This window comes from Rhinoraja longicauda, chromosome 16, assembly GCF_053455715.1.
Source record: "Rhinoraja longicauda isolate Sanriku21f chromosome 16, sRhiLon1.1, whole genome shotgun sequence".
Lineage (NCBI taxonomy): Eukaryota > Metazoa > Chordata > Chondrichthyes > Rajiformes > Arhynchobatidae > Rhinoraja > Rhinoraja longicauda.
In genome coordinates this window covers 27039963-27046648 of record NC_135968.1, presented here as the reverse complement: position 1 = coordinate 27046648, position 6686 = coordinate 27039963, and positions in this window count along the sequence as shown.

Here is a 6686-nt window from a genome sequence, read left to right as displayed (position 1 = left end):
ATTCGGGAGCAGAATAGTCCATTGTAATTCAATGTGAAGTGGTTGGGCAGAATGTGCAGGTGAGCCACCAAACCCATGAAGTGGCCAAGTAATGTTGAACAGCCAGCCTTAACTTTAATAAGGAAATCAAAATAAAATCCTGCAGATCCGGTAAATCTGAAATAAAAATAGGAAAGGCTGTGACACTCACCAGGTCAGGCGGCATCTGTAAAATGAGAAACGGAGTTAACTTTCCAGATCAAGGACCCTTGGTCAGAATTGGAAAAGAGAGATAAAGTGGTAATTTAAAGAGAGCGAAAGTGGTGGGAGGGATAGACAGAACAAGGTGAATGTCTGATAGGGTGAGAACAAGTCAAATGGATTTGATTATGTATGACCTTGAAGCAGAGATCACAGTCATAAGATCAGGGATGCCACATTCATGATGGAGATTGAGAAACATTATTTACCTAGAGTGGTGAATGTATGAGAATTTTCTACCTCAGGGAGTTAGTTTCAGTGTTCTCAAATTAGAGAGATGACTAGATTTTTCGATAATAGTTAAAATTAAGAATGATAAATTCGTATCGTAAAGTAACTCTGAGGGTAAAGATCAGCAACGATCTTAAATTAATGGTGGAGCAGGCATGATGGGCAAAATAGCCTCCTCCACCTATTCTTGCATCATCCAAACGAAGGCCTCTCTGAATGGTAATATTTGTGCAGAGGGCTCTGATTCTACATGGGGCTAGCACGGTTATAAACCATAGTCGATATGGACGGGTTGGGCAGATGGACACAAAAGGCTGGAGTAACTCAGCAGAGTCACTGAGCAGTTAAGCTGGAATAACAGACATGTTTTCATGCTGTATGACAATACTGTGCAACTGCAGGATGACACCTACAGATGGTTCCACTGCTAACAGTATGGAAGAAACAGTCACAAAAAGACTGTTATCTTTGATGACCAATAAAAAAAATAGTGGAAACCATCCCATTCCCCAAGGCAGGTTCTGTCCTGGATGGCTTCAAATATATGCAACAGCCTGCTTGGAAACCTGTTCTGCTGCGAGATCGCTCCTCGTTTCTTACTTGATCTTGCTTGCACTGATCTTAGTTATTCACCAAAGTTAGTCAATATCTCCTCTATTTTACATTTGTATCAGTTAAGATGATATCAGAAATTACTTTTACTTCATATATCCAATCACATAAATGCTTTATTCCCATTTACACTTTTTAGTAAAGCATTCCTCTGCTACAGTGTGTCTGAAAAGTCAATATGTCACGTCCTGATGAAAGACAGGGACCATTCCATAGTGAAATCTGAGATCATTCAGAATATTAAAATAACCAAAGTATCACTGATCTCCGCTAAAGCGCAGTTGGAGGGAGGATCTTAATTGGACTTTCTGTCATTTATAAGTATGGATGAATGATCTGCCTACTTTAATTCTGTTTCCAGTATTTGTGGTGATAACTGCATCCCAGCATACCTATTAACTTTCCATAATATCCGGATATTCTGCCTCCTTACATTAATCATCTGCATCGTTGAAAAAACAACACAACCTATCTCATTAAATATTTACATCATATCCTTGGATGATCTGTGAGTTATACTTTCAAGATCAGCATTGAATTTGACTGAGTGTTTAATAAAGAAAATGGTTTTTCCTTCAAAACCCCACTGCCCTTGGCTAGAGTGAAGCCAAATGCAAACTGGAGGAACAGCACCTCATATTCTGCCTTGTTAATCTGCAACCTGACAGCATGAATATTGCACTTTCAAGAATTGTGAATTCTGTACTTTCAAGTAAACATCCTCTCATCCATCTCATCCATCAGATCCTCCCACACATATCCTTCCTTCCCACAACATCCTGCCCCTTCTCACCCTGCTACTTCCTCAACCATCCTCCCATCACCCACACACTCCTCCTATTGGGTCTTCTGCACCCCCCCCCCCCCCCCACCATCTGTTCCACTGCCCACCCCACCTCCCTCGTTTACTCCCATGCTCTACCTTTGGTGGCACAACTGGTAGAGCTGCTGCCTCAGTGCCTGGGTTCGATCCTCATCTTGGGTGCTGTCTTTGTGGGGTGTGCACATTCTCCCTGTGACTATATGGGTTTCTCCTAGGTGCATTGGTTTTCGCCCACATCCCAAAGACGTGCAGGTTTGTAGGTTAATTTGCCTCTGTAAGGAATGGATGAGGAAGTGGGAAAACACCAAACTAGTGTGAATGAGTGGTCAACGTGGCCTCGGTGGGCCAATAGGCCTGTTTCCATGCTGTATCTCTTAACTAAGCTAAACTCCCTTACCCATCTAATGCCACTATTCGCAGCCCCTGGTTATGTCCACCATTCACATGCTAACCTCCAATGTTTTTGTTCACCACTCTCAACCCCATTTGACTCCATCCACCAATACACCCCTCCTCATCTGGATTCACCTATCGCATAACAACTGCTCCCCGATCTCCCCCAACTCTTTACATTGGTGCTTTCCCCCTCCACTCTAAAGGTCCAGACGAGGGGTCTTGACCCAAAAGGTCAACCATCTACTTCCTTCCGCAGATGCTGCCTGACCCGTTGAATTCCTCCAGCAATTTGATTTTTTTTGCTCCAAATTCAAGAATCTGCAATTGTTTGTATCTTCATTGAATGATTCGAGCTATTGCCTGTTTTATTATCAACATCTAAAAGTTAAATGTGCAGGCATTTAATCAGCAATTTATTGATTAAGGAAATAGTCTGTATTATCTGCTCTTGCTCGGATAAAGTAGGTATGTCCATTATTCCATTCTCTCTGTTCCCAGCTCCGTACCTCTGTAACTGATTAACTAGGGGGGCAAAACTAAAGAATACCTTCTTGCCTTAACATGAAATACCTGGGCTGTACATTGCACATTAACATAATCCTCCTTCAAACAATTGAAAAACTTCCAGGTAGAGTCATGGCAAAAGAACAGATTCAGTTCATTCCAACTTTATAGTCATAAAATCATATAGCATGGAAACAGGCCCTTTGGCCAAACTTGTCCAGGCTGACCAAGATGCCCCATCAGTTAGTCCCAATTGTCCATGTTTGGCCCATTTCCCTCTGAACCTTTCCTGTCCACGTACCTGTCCATGTGCCCCTCTCACCTTAAACGTTTGCCCTCTGGATCTTGATTCCGCTACTCTATCTATTTTCCTCATGATATTATACATCTCTATAAGATTACTCTTCAGTTTTCTATGCTCCAAGGAACAAAGTCCTATCCTGCCCAACCTCTCCCTATAGCTCAGGCCTTCAAGTCCTGGCAAAATCCTCATAAATCTTCTCTGCACTCTTTCCAACTTAATGACATCCTTCCCATAACAAGGTGACCAAAACTGAACACAGTACTTTAAATGTGGCCTCATCAACGTTTTGTACAACTGAGATTGTAACATAACATTCCAACTTCTACGCTCAATACCTTGACTGATGAAGGCCAATGTACCAAAAGTCTTTGTTATTACATTATCTACCTGTAGCACCACTTTGTGAGAATACATTTGGAGATGTGAGGTCAGATCATCCTGCTGTTCTGACTGGAAGGACAAATGGTGAAAGAGATATCAATGAATGACCTAAACAAGGAGAAAATACAACCAAATAGGATCTACAGCTTGCATGGTAATTATATCTTTCTTTGACTGACACAATTCTAATGCACCAATTTACTCTGAGTGTTAGGAAATGTGCTCTTGGTTTTCAAATTATCTGGTAAGATCAACAAACATGGCTATTAATGAGAATGCAAAGCACTTTACAACTAAAAGGTAATGATATTGTTTTTAAATTCTTTCCTGGAAATTGCTTTTTATTAATGTAATGTTCTGAGTACTTTATGAGTCACAATAAAAGGAGGTGGTTATTGACTGATCCTGTCCTCAGTAATGCCTCCAGCTTCCAAGAATATTGGGAGAGTATATCATAAGTCGTCTATTGATGGACTGTCATTTGAATAATATAATACAAAATAAAATAGCATCTTAATGATTACTGCATTAATGCACAATCCCTCATCTCATTCACGGTAGAAGTTGCCATTATGAAAATTATTTATTTTAAATGAAGGGGTTCTGTAATAAAATGAATGAATAAATTTTACATACTCCAATCCACACTTTTGCCTGCTGGTTGATGTTGATTTTTATTTAAATTAATCTCTATGGCAACCATTTGTCTTCTGGGAAATCTATCAGTGACAAATGCTCTGTAGGTATGTTGAAAATCGCACCAGCTGGAAGGCAGCAATCTTTCAGCACACTTTGATCTATAAATTTTGTTCTATCCAAGTAAACTAATGCAAAGAAAAACCACATAATGATTAATAACAACATTCAATTCTTGGAACAATGTGCTCACTGATTAAAAATGGAAAGGAGTCCACGATGAGGGAGTATTTGAGGAAAATTGGACAGCAAAAAAGTAGATTAGTTTGTGGAAAATCTTTTGCGAGCCTCTCTTGAAAACTGGGTCCTATTTGGTAATCAAAAGGATAAGTCGACATTGAAGATTGAAAAATGATGAGAAAATCATTCGTAAGGCAATTATTTTAATTTTATAAGCAAAAGCAGTCTGGCAACATTTTGCAAACCAAGTAACATCCCTAGAGAGAGAAAATCACTTACTATAATGGAACTGTTCACACTTACCCTTGGTATATCCAGCATTGAGGCCCTAATTGGATTCAATTTACTCCCTTGGGCAGGCAACAATGGTAACACAGCTGACACCAGACTCCTGAAACAGACTCTCTACTTTGATCTGTCAGGCGAAGTGCTTGCTTGGTGGACAGAAGGAAAGATTCAAGGATGTGCTCAAAACCTTCTTGATGAAATGTATTCTCTATTATTGACTCTTGAGAATCCTTGGTCTATCAGTTTTTCATTGTGTAGCAGCAGCATTTGGGAAGGCATTTGGAACCATGAGTCCAAGCTTCAGGTTCACATATAAGCCCCACGTAATTTAGAAACAAGGAACTGTAAATGCTTTTTAGCACAAAAGGACACAATGTGCGGGACTAACTCGGCGGGTAAGGCGGTATCTCTGGAGAATATGTGACGTTTCGGGTCAGAACCTTTCTTCCGACTGTAGAAGGGTCTGAAGGAGGGTCCCAACCCGAATGTTACCCAACCATATTCTCCAAAGAGGCTGCCTGACCTGCTGAGTTACTGCAACACTTAGTGTCCTTTTTAGCTCCACATAATTGGCAGAAGGGGCCAATTCCCCACCTACCCATACACCCTTCCGCCATGTCTGCCACATCCTACCTGTGGAAGAGTCTGTGCTTCTGACATTGGCCTCATCAGTCACCTCAGAACCCACAGAACAAGAGGAGACATGAGAGATAACAAATGTTGGGTCATGAACACACCATAATGTGTTGGAGGAACTCTGCAGGCCAGGGGCTATCTGTGAGACATCGAATGTTGCCTACCTGCTGAGTTTCTCCAACACACTAGTTTTTTGAACCCGAGAGGAAGCAAGCTAGACTTGATCCTGAGGGACTGTGGAAGAAGATGATATTTGGACTTTAATTTGTTGTCAAAGAATTGTACTTTTGATAACATTAATAAATAAGCTGCTTAGATGCAAACGTGAGCATTTTAATACAATGCAAAACTCATTTCACTGACTGTATGACAATTTTTTTTGATAGGTTGTCATAAGCTTGAGTTTTACCTGAGTTGGCCATTTTGCGGTGCTGGCTCGAAGGGCCGAATGGCCTCCTCCTGCACCTATTTTCTATGTTTATATTTAAGCAGTATACTTGGTTTGGAATGAAAGATTAAATTAGTTTAAACTTTTCTTCAAAAGGTTTTGCAAATGCTCTGTATAAAAATTTCATGTACTTAAGCATGTAAAAGAACATACTCATTACAATTTATTGAATTATATGAGTTATTATTGTTTTTCCAAATCAGACAGAAAATGTCCAATTCCTTCCCTCTCCAACGATGCCTATTACTGCCCTCCTGCATCACTTTATCCACTTCCCGGAAAACTAATATTTTATACTACACGAAACCTTAGAAAATTGGCCTGGATATAAAATATGTTGTAAAATGATAAGAGAGGACTTTTGATAAAAAATGCCTGCATCTTAGGGAGATAAATGGAAGAAATTGAGGATTGAAATATTAAATCACAGACATTCTACTTGCAATAATATCACTGTTCCTTCCCCTGGGATACAAGGATTTCTGTAATAACAAGCAAAATTTGCTCTCAACAATATCAGGTCATGCCAAGTAACTGACATCTCTGGGAATCAAACCCTCAACCATCTGGATGGGAAGAATTAACTTTAATGACTTTCCCCATTCGGCACTTTTGCTTTCTAGGTCAAAACAAAAGCAGTTGAAAGGAAAGAGCAACTCAATGTTGCTGTTGAATGCTTTAATGTGACCTAAATGCAACCTAAATGCCTCACACTCATTCAGCACCCATTTTAAGGTACTGAAAAGAAGCTCCTTAATTTCTTATACATTCTTCTGTACCAAACTTGACCAACTTCCCCATGGTGAGGTTGATTTTACTTTGAATCTAGTAGAATAGCATCACTAAGAATGGTAGATCTACCTAAAATAAATAATGAGCATTTGTAAAGCAGGAAGCATTTCCAAAGGTTTATCCAATTTTACTGCGGAGAAATGCTATGAATCACA